Source organism: Plecotus auritus, assembly GCF_963455305.1.
Source record: "Plecotus auritus genome assembly, chromosome: 2".
Classification (NCBI taxonomy): domain Eukaryota; kingdom Metazoa; phylum Chordata; class Mammalia; order Chiroptera; family Vespertilionidae; genus Plecotus; species Plecotus auritus.
Genome location: NC_137771.1, coordinates 74,231,642 through 74,247,159, shown reverse-complemented (window position 1 = coordinate 74,247,159; position 15,518 = coordinate 74,231,642). Strand labels below are relative to the sequence as shown.

The 15,518-nt window shown below is 38.9% G+C and overlaps 1 pseudogene across 1 annotated transcript; it reads left to right on the top strand.

The window, feature by feature from the left end:
* The first annotated feature begins 3,519 nt into the window (after positions 1–3,519).
* LOC308241107 (large ribosomal subunit protein P1-like) lies at positions 3,520–3,900 on the top strand (annotated as a pseudogene). Its single transcript has one exon. The product of its transcript is annotated as a large ribosomal subunit protein P1-like (transcript).
* The last annotated feature ends 11,618 nt before the right edge of the window (positions 3,901–15,518 follow it).

Here is a 15,518-nt window from a genome sequence, read left to right as displayed (position 1 = left end):
GGGTGGCCCCTCCCATTAACATCCAGGCCCAGGACAGGCAGCTACCAACTACAGATCACCTTGTAGCTCCCAACAGGTAGCTGGTCAGAGGCAGCATCTGACATTGACCTGCACTAGCCCCTCCCAAGAGGGCGCAGAACCAACACACCTGGTGGCCAGCTTCAGACCAAAACAGGCCACCATCTGATTAGCTCCATAAGTGGCACACCCAAAGAGAGGTCTTGGCAGGCACAAGACCCCACTGGGGTCAATCCCACTCCTTGGGGTCAGATTCTACACAGCATCTCATATTCTGTGGTCAATCCTCATAGTCAGTCAGCCTGAGGGTTAATCCCACATACTGAAGTGCTAATAGCAATCAAGGCTCAACTACAACAGGAGGGCACACACAACCCACAGAAGGGGCACTCCTGGAGCATCCGGATCAGGTGATCAGTGAGACTGTGCCACTGGGTCCCACAGGACACCTTCTACACAAGGCCATCCTGCCAAGACTGGGAAACGTAGCAGATCTACCTAATACCTAGAAACAAACACAGAGATAAAACCAAAGTGGAGAGACAAACGTATCCCAAATGAAATAGAAATCTCCAGAAAAAAAGGACTAAATTAAATGGAGGCAAGAAGTCTATCAGATACAGAGTGCAAAACACTAGTTATAGAAATGCTCAGAAACAAAGAATACAATAACTGAAATGAATCACGAGAAGGAATCAACAGCACTTTAGATGAAGCAGAGCATCAAATCAGCATCTAAATAGAAGACAACACAGCAGAAAACACCCATTCAAAACAGCTAAAAGAATTTTAGAAACTAGGATAGTTTAAGGGACCTATGATACAACATTCAGTGTAACAATGTTGGAGAAGAGACAAAGCAAGGGATTGAGAAGAAATAGTATTTGAAGAAATAATAACTGAAAATTTCCCTAACCTGGCAAAGGAAGTAGACACATAAGTTCAGGAACTGCTGAGAGTTCCAAACAAGATGAACCCAAAGAGGCCCACACCGAGACACATCATAATTAAAATGCCAAAGGTTAAAGAAAAAAGCAGTAAAGGGAAGACAGTTGCTTACAAGGGAACTCCCATAAGACTGTCAGCTGATTTTTCAACATTAACTTTGTAGGCCAGAAGGGATTGGCATGAAATATTCCAAGTGATAAAAAGAAAGAACCTATAATCAAGACTACTCTACCTAGTAAGGCTCTTATTTAAAAATGAATGAGAGCTAAAGAGCATCCCAGACAAGAAAGAGCTAAAGGAGTTCATCACCACCAAACCAGTATTACAAGAAATGTTAAAGGGACTCAAGAAAAAGGAGGAAAAGGGATATATATATATGAACAAATAAAAATTGCATAACTATATAACTACCACTTTAAATGTAAATAGACTAAATGCTCCAATCAAAAGAAATAGAGTATCTGAATGATTAAGAAAACAAGGTGCTGCCCTCACCGGTTTGGCTCAGTGGATAGAGTGTCAGCCTGCGGACTGAAGGGTCCCAGGTTCGATCCCAGTCAAGGGCATGTACCTTGGTTGCGGGCACATCCCCAGTAGGGGGTGTGCAGGAGGCAGCTGGTCGATGTTTCTCTCTCATCTATGTTTCTAACTCTCTATCCCTCTCCCTTCCTCTCTGTAAAAAATCAATAAAATATATTTAAAAAAAAGAAAACAAGGTGCATATATATGCTGACTACAAGAGACCACTTCAAATTGAAAGACACACACAAACTGAAAGTAAAGAGTTGGAAAAAGGTATTTCATGCAAATGGAAGCAAAAAGAAGCTGGGTGGCAATACTAATATCAGACAAAATAGACTTTAAAACCAAGGCTATAATAAGAGACAAAGATGGACATTATATAATAATAAAGGGATCAATCCAACCAGAAGATAAAACTCTTGTAAACATTTATGCAATGAACAGAGGAGTACCTAAGTACAGTGGAAACTCAGTTCTCAAACTTAATTTGTTCCAGGGTATTCGAGAAGCAATTTGTTTGAAAACTGAATCATTTATTTCCCAGTAGAAATCATATAAATTGAATTAATTTGTACCAGACCCCCAAATGATTCCCTGTTTTAACCTTTCTTATATACAGTACATGTCTAATGTACTGTTTAATCTATAAATAAATACTTCTTTTCTTAAATTTATGGAACCAGCCCCCATATTAGCCTTAAACGAATCCCTTTCAGCACTTGTTCCAGGGGTGTCTTTCAGGTCAGCATGCAGCATCTTTCTTCACAAATCACTGCCTCCCAAAGGCTTTTTTTTTAGTTTTTGACGTGACAGACAGCCTGATACCTCAGCATGACAAAGGCTAGTTTAAGGCTAGTATGGGGGCTGGTTCCACAAATTTAAGAAAAGAAGTATTTATTTATAGATTAAACAGTACATTAGACATGTACTGTATATAAGAAAGGTTAAAACAGGGAATACACACACACACACACACACACAAATTGATGGCCCCTAACCAGTTTGGCTCAGTGGATAGAGCCATGGCCTGCGGACTGAAGGGTCCCAGGTTCAATTCCGATCAAGGGCATGTACCTTGATTGCGGGCACATCCCCAGTAGGGAGAGTGCAGGAGGCAGCTGAATCGATGTTTCTCTCTCATCGATGTTTCTAACTCTATCCCTCTCCCTTCCTCTCTCTAAAAAATCAATAAAATATATATATTTTAAAAAACATATTGATGGACATAAAGGGAGAGATCAACAGTAATATATTCATAGTAGAGACTTTAATATACCATTGATATCAATGGATAGTCTTCCAGACAGGAAATCAACAAGGAAATAGCACCCTTAAATGACACATTGGAACAGATGATATTTTTAGAGCATTTCACCATAAAGCAGCAATATATATACATTCTTTTCAAGTGCACATGGAATATTTTCTGAGATAGACCACATGTTAGGCCACAAATCTCAATAAATTTAAGAAAACTGAAATCATGTCAAGCTTCTTCTCCACCACAATTGTATGAAACTAGAAATTAAGAAAACTGAAAAAACACACAAACACGTGGAGTCTAAATAACATGCTACTCGACAATGAATGTGTTAACGATGAGACCAAGGAAGAAATTAAAAGATATCTTGAGACAAATAAAAATACAATGACCCAAAATCTATGGAACACAGCAAAAGCAGTCCGAAGACAGAAATTCATAGCATTATAGCTTACCTCAAGAAACAAGAACAATCTCAAATAAACAATCTAATGCTACACCTAAAGGAACTAGAAAAAGAATAACAAAGCCCAAAGTGAGTAGAAGAAAGGAAATAATAAAAATCAGAGTGAAAATAAAATAGAGTCTAAAAAACAATACAGAAGATTAATGAAACCAAGAGCTGGTTCTTTGAAAACGTAAACTTGAAATTGCTAAACTTTTAACTAGACTCACCAAGAAAAAAAGAGAGCGCTTTCCCCAGCTTCCAGTAAGGTGCTCAGTCCTTCGGTGGAAGCTAAGCCCATGTGAGACCCTCACTTCATCCGGCAATGAGCACCGTGCCTGGAAGCACTTGCCCAGCCCTCGCCCATACCGTGTCTTCTGTCTCAGAGCTCGCCTGCATCTACTCAGCCCTCATCCTGCATGATGATGAGATAACAGTCACAGAGCATATGATCAATGGCCTCCTTAAAAGCAGCTAGTGTAAATTTAAACCTTTCTGGCCAGGCTTGTTTACGAAGGCTCTGGCCAATGTCAACATTGGGCGCTTCATGTGCAATGTAAGGCCTGGTGGACCTGCCCCAGCAGGTGTTGGGGCTAGAGACCCTGCCCCCTCTACCACTGCTGCCCCAGCTGAGGAGAAGAAGGTGGAAGCAAAGAAAGAATCTGGAGAGTCTGATAATGACAAATGCTTTGGTCTTTTTGACTAAACCTCTCTTGTAACACATTCAATAAAAAACTGAACTCTGCTAGGGGAGCGGAGGGCGGGGGGGGGGGGGCGGGCGGGGAGGAGACAGATAAATAAAATCAGAAATGAAAGAGAAGTGACAACTGACACCAAAGAAGTACAAAGGATTATTAAAAAAAAAATACTACAAACTATATGCCAACAAATTGGGCAATCTGGATGAAACATACAATCTTCCAAGAATGAATCAAGAAGAAACAAAAATCTGAACAGACCAATTGCTGCCAACCAAACCAAATCAGTAATAAAAAAAACTCCCAACAAACAAAAGTCCTGCACTGGATGGCTTCACGGGTGAATTATACCAAACACTTGAAGAAGAATTGACATCTATCCTCAAACTATTACAAAAAATTCAAGAGGAGGGAAGGCTCCCAAGCTTATTTTAGAAGGCCAGCATTACCCTGATTCCAAAACCAGACAAAAACATTACAAAGACAAAAAATTATAGGTCAATAACCCTAATGAACATAGATGCAAAAATTCTCAATAAAATATTAGCAAACTGGATCCAGAAATACATTAAAAAGATCATTCGCCATGATCAAGTACAATTTATTCCTGGGATGCAAGGTTGGTACAATATCCACAAATCAATTAATGTTATATACCAAATAAACAAATCGAAGGATAAAAATTATATAATCATATTAATAAAGGGAAAAAGGCATCTGACAAAATCCAGCACCCATTTATGATAAAAACTCTCAGCTAAGTGGGAATAGAGGGGACATACCTCAACATAATGAACCACATACATAACAAACCCACAGCTAATATCATACTCAACTCATACTAAAAGTGTGAGTTGGAACAAGACAGATATGCTCACTTTTAACACTCTTATTCAACATAGTACTGGAAGTCCTAGACACAGCAATCAGACAAAAAGAAGAAATAAAAGGCATCCAAATTGGAAGGAAGAAGCAAAACTGTCATTATTTGCAGCTGACATAATATTATAGAGAGAGAATTCTAAAGGTTCCATCAGAAAACTACTAGAACTGATAAATGAATTCAGCAAAGTAGCAGGATACAAAATTAATATCCTAAAATTGTTTTCATTTTTATATACAAAAATAAATTATCAGAAAGAGAAATTAAGAGAACAATCCCATTTACAATTGCATTTTAAAAAACATCTAGGAATGAATTTAACCAAGGAGGTTAAAGCTTAGTACAATACATTGAAGAAATTACAAATAAATGAAAGCATATACTGTACTCACGATAGAAAAAATTAAAATTTTAAGACTACTGCAATCACTATCAAAATACCAATGGCATTTTTCATAGAAGTAGAACAAATACATTTAAAATTTATATGGAACCACAAAAGAACCCAAATAGCCACAGCAATCTTGAGAAAAAATATCAAAGCTGGAGAAATCATGATACGTGATATCAAACTATATCATAAGGCCATAATCAAAATAGCATGGCATTGGCATTAAAACAGACACAGACCAAAACAGAATAGAGAGCCCAGAAATAAACCCACACCTATAAGGTCGATTAGTCTATGACAAAGGAGGCAAGAATTTACAATGGGGTAAAGACAGTCTATTTAATAAAAGGTGCTGTAAAAATTAAAGATACATGCAGAAAAATGAAACTAGAGCACCTTCCACCATATACAAGAATAAACTCAAAATGAATTGAAGAATTAAATGTAAGACCTGAAACCATAACACTTCTAGAAGAAAACGGGCAGTAAACTCTCTGACATTGCTCTTAATATTTTTTTTCTGATATATCTCATCAGGCAAGGGAAACAAAAGAAAAAATAAACAAATGGGCTATATCAAACCAAAAAGTTTTTGCACAGCAAAGGAAGCCATCAACAAAATGAAAAACAATCTACAGAATGGGAGAACACATTTATAAATGATACATCCCATAAGAGATTAATATCCAAATTTTATAAAGGACTCAACACCAAAACACAAAAAATCCAATTTAAACAATAGGCAGAAGACCTGAATAGACATTTCTCCACAGAGGACATACAGATGGCCAACAGACATATAAAAACATGCTCAATGTCACTAATCATCAGAAAAATGTAAATTAAAACCACAATGATATATTCACACCTGTCAAAATAGCTATGGTCAATAAATCAACAAAGTAAGTGTTGGCGAGGATGTGGAGAAAAGGGAACCCTCGTGCACTGTCAGTACAGCCACTCCCATTATGGAAAAGTGTGGAGGTTCCCCCCAAAATTAAAAATAGAATTGTCATATGATCCAGCAATTCCCCTTCTGGGAATATAGCTGAAGAAATCCAAAACACTAATTTGAAGAGATATATGCATGCCTATGTTCACTGCAACATTATTTACAATAGCCAAGATATGGAAGCAACCCAAGTGTCTATCACTAGACAAATAGATGAAGATGTGGTACATATATACAATGGAATATTACTCAGTTATTTAAAAAACAGAATGGAATTCTCAATTTGCAACAACATGGATGGACCTAGAGGGTATTATGTGAAGTGAAAATGAGTCAGACAAAGTCAAATACCCCATAATTTCGCTTATATGTGGAAACTAAAGAACAAAATAAGTGTACAAAACAAAAGAGAAACAGACTCAGGCACAGTGAATAAACTGAGGATTGTCAGGATGGGGTGGGAGGATGGGTAAGAAAAGTGAAGGGAGTAAGAAGTCACAAAACAGTCATGGGGATGTAAATACAGCATATGGAACATAGTCAATAATACTGTACTAACTATGTATGGTGCCAGGTGGGTACTAAAATTATCAGGGGAATCACTCTGTAAATTATATAACCATATAACCACTACACTGTACACCTAAGACAAAGAAAAAAAACATTCTAAGTCATTTAATTATTGCATTCTGACTCCAGGTTCCTTCCTGAGAAAACAAAGTATTATAATGAAAAGAAAAAAGTAACACACTATTGGAAGAAGCACTTAGGGTAACTCTAAAAAAGAACGTTGTTAAATATAGAATGTTTGACCAAATAAATAATAATAATAAAAGGCCAAGAGGTGTCACGACCAAACGACCAGTCACCACGAGGTGCATGAAGCACCTCTCGGGCCCTCTCCCATGGTCCACAGGCTCTAATCGCAGCAAGGCTGGTGAGCGGGTGGGACAGCGGGCAGGTGGGTGAGGCGAGGCAGGCGCTGCTGTGAGCACAGCTGTGAGCACAGCAGGCAGGTCGGCGGGGCTGCGAGTGTGGCGGGGTGGTGGGCAGGTGGGCGGGGTGCGAGCACGGCAGAATGGTGGGCGGGGCACGTGCAGGTGGGTTGGGCCTCTAGTACATAAATAAAAACCAAACCTGTGAAATTAGGAAGAGGTCATGCTTGAAAAAAGCATGTTCCCTTCTTTCGTTATGGCTAAGTTGTGCTCCTGTCCAAAAGATAAGATGACCTCCTAAGATCCTTCCAGAACTAAGATTTTGTGATTCTGTTGTAAAATGTCTCCCTACTGTACATCAGCATTTCTTAAATTGTGTCTATTAGATGTTAATCGATGTTCTATAAGAGTTATTTGAAAATTGTTTGAAACTTGTTTGAAAATTGTAAGTTAAACTGTTTGCTCTTGTTGGTTTGCTTTTTTCTGCTGCAGAATTTCTCAATTTTAACTATTAATATATAACACAACTCTGCAAAAGGGGGATAGGATTAAAAGAATGTAAGGTCTCCCAAATTCACTTGGGATGGAATTTTTCTGGTTAGGAGCAAGGGTTCCGGTTAGGAGCAAGGGTTCCGGTTTGGAGCCCTTTCTTTGAGCAACATCCAGTGACATATTTAAGGACTAGAGGCCCAGGAGGTGGGGGTGGGGGGGAGGGTTTGTCCCTCAGCCCAGCCTGCACTCTCTCCAATCTGGGACCCCTCGAGAGATGTTCAACTGCCCATTTACAGGGATCAGGCCATGGGGGTGTGGCCAGCCTGAGCGAGGGGCTGAGGGCTGTTTGCAGGCTGGCCAAGCTCCCCAGCAGGGACTCTCACCCCCTGGGGGTGTGGCCAAACTAGGTAAGGGGCTTTTTTTCTCTTTTTTCAGCTCCTCCTTGAACCAAGGCCAGGGCCAGCTGGAAGCAGGTATCTAGGATTTATTTATCTTCTATAATTGAAACTTTGTAGCCTTGAGTGGAGGCCAGGGCCGGCCAGGGCAGGCGGGAAGCTTGGCTTCCTCCATCACCGGGGGCAACCCAAGCCTCCTGCTTGCTCCAGCTCCTTGGCGGCCTCCATCTTACTTGGGTTAATTTGCATACTTGCTCCTGATAGGCTGGTGGGTGTAGCAGAGTGGTTAATTTGCATGTTTCTCTTTTATTCGTGTAGATGCTTATGTTCCACAGAGCACACTTTGGGAAACATTACTGTACACTCTCTATATACCTTGGTTGTCTTCTAGTCTGCTCTGTTCTCTATACAAAGAATGATCGACACATTAAAAAAATAGAGGCACCAGTCGGTTTGGCTCAGTGAATAGGTCCCAGGTTCAATTCTGGTCAAGGGCATATGCCAGGGTTGTGGGCTTCATCCCCAGGAGGGGGAGTGCAGGAAGCTGCCAATCAATGATTCTCTCTCATCTCTGATGGTTCTCTCTCTCTCCCCCTCTCCCTTCCTCTCTGAAATCAATAAAAATATATTTTAAAAAATAATAAAGAGATTTTTTTACTTTGAATCAAGGAAGAATTTCTTAAACTAGACCAAAAAAAGCATTAAATATGAAAAATTGATCAATCTACATTAAAATGAACTAATCATTAAGGAATTATCATAAATTAAAAGAATGGAGAGATGATAATAGCAACACATAAAAGTGACAAAAAATTAGTATGGCAGACAACCTCCAAGATGGTGTTCAAACCCTTGTGTTGTCCCACATTACACAGGATTGGTCTGCACCACCAATGGCATAGAGCAGAAGTAATGGTGTGTCTCCTCTTATTAAAAGACTGCCATTTCTGTCTTGAGTTTTTTCTCTTGGATCACTCACTGTGGGGAGCAAGATGCTATGCTGTGGGCATTCATATGAAGATCTTCACTTGGCAAGAAACTGAGGCCTGCCAACAATCACGTAAATGATCTTGGAACTCTAGAGCCCTAGTCAGAGCCTTGATATGATTGCGATCTTGGCCAACATCCTGACTACAACGTCCTGAGAAACAGTCAGAGTCACCAGCTATGTTACAAGCAAGAGATAACTAATGCAATTAGCATCCTTAATACATAAAGAATGCCCCGTGAATGAATATGGAAAGACAACCAACCAAAAAAAAAAAATGGTCAAAAGTTATAAACAGGCCTTTGAGGAGGAAACACAAATGGTGCACATGAACAGATGTTCAACTTCATTAATCAAGGAAAAGCAAATTAAGACCACAATGAAATGCTATTTTACATCCAAAGAACTGACAGAAATTAAAAAGTCTTACTCCTAAGTGTTGGCCATGATATGGAACACAGATAACCCTTACACACAACTTGTAGTTATGTAAAAATGTTATAATCACTTTGAGTGGAAAATGTGGCATTATCTTTTAAAATTGAATATAAATATAATCCACAGTCTAGCCATTCCACTCCTAGGTAGATCATAGAGAAACTCTTATATCCATAAACATGCACGTGGATGTAGAGAGCAGCGTTGTTTATACCAATTGACCCTGAACAACATGGAGGTTAGAGGCACCTACCCCCACACAGTCCCAAATTTACATATAACTCTGATTCCTCATAGACTTAATTACTTAACCTGTTGTTGACCGGAAGCCTTAACAATAACATAAACAGTTGAATAACATATATTTTGTATGTTATATGCACTATATACTGTATTCTTACAATAAAATAAGGTACAAAAAGAAAGTATTATGAAAATCATAGGAGAAAATACACTTATAGTACTGTACTATATTTACTGTACTGTGTTTACATCATGTTTACAAGATTGTCAGTGCCTACATCAATAGTCTTGTATGATATAAAACATTGCACATGTTACACTTATTACTAACACTAGACATCAAAAATGAAAAGATAATCTAAAAAACAAATTAATATTTCTTACAAGCATATAACAATTCATGCACTGATAATGAAGCAGCAGCAATATGACTGCTTTTTATGGTAGCCTACTGTATTAACAGGACTGCTTCACAGTAGCCTAGCCTATATATACACTAATAAATGAATCATTATGAAATTTTTATGGTATATAGTACAGTCATATTCGTAATATGGTATTGAAAACATTGTTACTTTTAAAAAAACCACTTACCTGTGATGGTAGGCTGATACATACTATCTCCAATTAGAAGAGAGGCATACTGTACAGTAATGTAATTCTTAGAAAGCAAACTTATAAAACAGTAAGAAAACTAATGCATTATCAATTCTATATTGACTATCATTCATCTTATGCTGATGTAAGGATAGTCTATCCACTTCCATAAATACACTGTACATGATGTTCTACACAATGAACACTTAAGTGATGATGATGACATAAAAACATCTCATACAGTTCTTACCATATAGTTATTAGATTTTCACACAAAGACAGACACACACATACAAAACTGGTAAGTTTATGGACTGTACAGCATGATGGTTATTTACTATTCGTTCAGTGGAAGTGGATCATCACAAAAGGTCTTCATTCTCCTGGTCTTCACATTGAGTAGGCCGAGGAGGTGGTCTTGCTGTCTCGGGTGCAAAGGGGGAAGAGATGGAGGAGGTGAAGGGGAGGCAGGAGAGGCAGGCACACTCAGTGTAACTTTACAGACATATATCATATTTTGTCTTTTTTTGCTTTTTCATTTCTCTGAAAATGTTTCTATACGGTACCAATCCTTTTTCTGTTTGCTTTAGTTTCTGTGTCTGTATGATTGAAGGGTCCATGTCATAAGAGAAGTCCAAGTAGTCTTGAATAATTAGAACCCTTCTGCCAAATAGACTAATGTCAAATTTGTTTTTTTGGCACTGCTTCTGTCTTCTTCCTTATCACCTGGCATTGGATTGGAGGCATTCATCTCCACTGTCATCTCCTGTTGATTCCTCTGGGGTGGTGTCTATTAGCTCTTGAATTTCTCCAAGAACCTCATCTTGAAAGCCTTCACACACACACACTCATTCACTTTTAATATATATATTGATTTCAGAGAGAAAGAGAGGGGGAAAAATAGAAGCATCAATGATGAGAATCATTGCCTCCTGCACACCCACTACTGGGAATCGAGCCGGCAACCCGGGCATGTGCCCTGACCAGGAATCGAACCATGACCTCACAGTCCATAGGTCAATTCTCAACTACTGAGCCACACCGGCCAGGCCACACTCACCTTTTTTATTAGTATTTTGTCATATCCACAATCTTGCAAGATTTCCTTAATTGGCTCTGTCATAAATCCTGTGAAGTCCAGCACAACATCTGGACAGTTTTCTTTATCTGGGACTTGTTTCAGGCTTGATGGCTTTCACACTTTTCCTGTAACTACGATGGCATCTTCAATAATGTGATCCTTCCAGACTTTCATGTTCTACCAGGTTCTCTTCCATAGTGCTGACAATCCTTTCTCAAGTACCATGTGTAATGAGCCTTAAAGGACTCCCTGATTTGGAGGCTGAATAGACTTGGGGGCAAGTAGACCACTTTGACACCTTCAGTGTTGAACTCATGGAATTCTGGGTGACGAAGAGCACTGACTTAGAGCAATATCAAAAGAACTTTAAAGGGCAGTCCCTTACTGGGAAGGTACTTCCTGATTTCAGGGACAAAGCATTGACAGAACCAATCCAGAAAAAGGGTTCTCCTTGTCTAGGCCTTCTTGATGTACAACCAAAAGACTGGCAACTGGTGTTTATCTTTTCTTTTCAAGGCTCAGAGGTTACCAGCTTTATAGGGAAGGGCTGTCCTGTCATAAACCGGACTGCACTTGCACAAAACAGTAGCATTAACCTACCAGTCCCCCCCCCCCACAACCCACCCGCCACTTTCTGCCTTAAACCCTGGTTCTTGCTCCTCCTACTTACTAACAAAGTACCTTTGTGGCATTTTTTTTTTTTTTCCCAGAACAGGGCACTTACATCTGTTCAGGCAGATAGGCTTTCTCCTTAGTTACTTTCTTAATGGGGTCTGGGAACTTTGCTGCCTATTCTGAACTTTGCAGAAGCTACTTCTTCTGTTACCCTGACATATTTTTAATCCAAATCTCTAACATGACCACACCATTGTTAAACCCTGCAGCCTTAGATCCATCACCTTCCTTTTGCATCAAGTTGTCAAACAATGACTTCACTTCTTCTCAAATTATTCTCGAGTCCCAAGCAGTCTGGTCTGCCCAGGCAAGTGAGGGGAAAGGTAGACTTGGAGGTGGAGGTGGAGGCAGAGGCGGAGAGGACACACAAATGTGATACTCCCATCGGAGACGCACCAGAGGCAGAGGGAGAACACAGAGGGAGTTGTGCTGTCACTTGCTGGAGAGCACACTCTACTGGGTATTAAACAGAGTCCTGGTGGAGTCCTTCTCCTCACACCTCCTCAATGCACAAGACAGGCCACCCTCCACCACAGAACAAGATGCCTGAGAAAACAGAACTTTACTACAGAAGGGACCATGTCCCCAAACACCTGTGTCTACCCAGTCTCTTCCAGTATCCCCTTGAGCAGGACGGGAGCTTACAAAACCAAAGATTTCCCAAACCTGAAATAATAGTAAATCTATAGTTAAGCCCTTCAGCTTTTGTCCTCCATGCTTAAACAATAAACGCTTCACAGGGTGTCATGTGTGGTTGGCGATAAACAATACGTACCAGAACTTATATGAGTAACCAGTTTTACTACTTTTCGGAATTACTATTTACCAACCAATATGGAAATATTTCAGTATTTAGCATTAACTATGGCTATATCAGTGTGCAGTGGCTGAATATCAGCCATGATAATTCAGAATATGACATGATCTTTACAAGGCTCAAAAACATGGAAAGTTAATCAGGTTGAAGAAAATACCCATGTGAAATAATTAAGAAAAATAAAGATAAAATTCAGGATAATGGCTACCCTTGAAGAAGAGGGGCTTAGTAATTTTCTATTTCTTAAGTTGTGTGATAAATTGATGTTTACTTTATTATGGTTCTATATATACGCATATTCTTTTTCTCCCATAGTCAAGTTCTCAGGATTGACATTCTGAGTTTACCAAATCAGCTTGTTGCAAGCTCCCATTTCTACAACAATGCCGTCACCATCTTAATCACAAAATTGAACCAGAAATCTTGTCAAACACTAAAATTATGCTGAAACCAAGACAATTATATCTGTAGAGTTCCCCGTTTGTATCTAAAAAAAAAAAAAAAAAAAAGAAAGAAAGGAATGAGGCTAATTTGATGTTATTCTTTTATTTTTTAATTTTTTATTGTTATTAAGGTATTATATGTGTACATATCTTACCATTGCCCCCCACCCCACTCCCATACATGCCCTCACCCCCCAATGTTTTGCATCCATTGGTTATTCTTATACGTATGCATGTAAGTCGTTCGGTTGATCTCTTATTTCTCCCACCTCTCCCTAACCTTCCCGCTGTAATTTGACAGTCTGATTGATGCTTTACTGCCTCTGTATCAATCTTTTTGTTCATCAGTTTATAATGTTATTATCCACAAATGAGTGAGATCATGTGGTATTTTTCTTTCATTGACTGGCTTATTTCACTTAGCATAATGTTCTCTAATTCCATCCAGGTGCCTACAAATGGTAGTAATTCCTTCTTTTTTATGGCAGCATAGTATTCCATTGTGTAGATGTACCATAGTTTTCTGATCCAGTCATCTGCTGACGGGCACCTAGGCTGTTTCCAAATCTTAGCTATTGTAAATTGTGCTGCTATGAACATAGGGGTGCATATATCCTTTCTGATTGGTGTTTCTAGTTTCCCAGGATATATTCCTAGGAGTGGGATTACTGGGTCAAATGGAAGTTCCATTTTCAGTTTCTTGAGGAAACTCCATACTGTTCTCCACAGTGGCTGCACCAGTCTGCATTCCCACCAGCAGTGCACGAGGGTTCCTTTTTCTCCGCATCCTCGCCAACACTTGTCGTTTGTTGATTTGTTGATGATAGCCATTCTGACAGGAGTGAGATGGTATCGGCATTGTCGTTTTGATTTGCATCTCTCGGATAATTAGTGACTTTGAGTATGTTTTCATGTGTCTCTTGGCCTTCCTTCTGTCTTCTTTCGAAAAGATTCTATTTAGGTCCGTTGCCCATTTTTTTATTGGATCATTTATCTTCCTTTTATTAAGTTGTATAAGCTGCCTGTAGATGTTGGAGATTAAACCTTTATCAGTGATAACATTTGCAAATATGTTCTCCCATACAGTGGGCTTTCTTGTTTTGTTGATGGTTTCTTTTGCTGTGCAAAAGCTTTTTATTTTGATGTAGTCCCATTTGTTTATTTTCTCTTTAGTTTCCATTGCCCTAGGGGCAGTATCAGTGAAGAAGTTCTTGCAGCATATGTCTGAGATTTTGCTGCCTGTGGATTCCTCTAGTATTTTTATGGTTTCCCGTCTTATGCTTAAGTCCTATATCCATTTTGAGTTTATTTTTGTGTATGGTGTAAGTTGGTGATCTAGTTTCATTTTTTTGCATGTATCTGTCCAATTTTCCCAACACCATTTATTGAAGAGACTGTCTTGACTCCATTGTATGTTCATGCCTCCTTTGTCAAATATTCTTATGACCTATGTCAGCTGTCCATTAAATTTTCTCCTGAATGCTGACAAAAATATTTAATATCTTATAGAGTTGTTGAACTTCCCATTGTTTACTCTTCAACCCCCAATCTTTTGGCATCTCTTATACTTTCTAGTTTCTTAGAATATTAACAGTGACTATATTCAGGAATATATTTGATGCGAGGTATCTGAGCTCACTGAAATGGGTTTGGTGTTTATAACTTTTCACCTAATATCTTCCTCACAAAGAAAATCTAGTCTTTTCAACAAGGCTAAAGATACGTTTACTTTTGTTAGTATTTTTTTAAGGATATTATCGTCCCTAACAAGTAGGATTTGACTTCCTGATCTTAGTTCAGATAGTAAAAGCACTTTTCATTTTGTGATTTTTTTTGTTGTTGTTGTTGACACTGTTTTCCTACCACTTTGTTTTGTATGTGTATCCCTACTTCCAGCTTGGCATGGATCTCTAAATTTTCATCTCAACAATTACAATCCCTCATTGTTCAGGATCAAGTAACCACTCATAGTCTCATATTTGCCCTTTTAAAAAGCTGAACCTTGTGAAATTAAGACTTCCTAAAATGACAGATATGATACTACTTATGGCAAACAGAAGACAAAGGTGCTCTAACTGGTTATAAATTCAAGCAGAAGCACAGGAAATGCTGAGAGCGTGTGGCACAGGGAGAGTTCTCCTGGATGCGGAGGATAAGGTGGTACACAAGGAAGGTCTGTGCAACACAGCTACTGCAGAACAAAGACTTAAAATCCAAACTATTACACTCAACTCAAATCCACTGTAAAGAAATATTAACTTTTTTCCTCTAGGAAAGCATGAGTGCAACTAAAAAG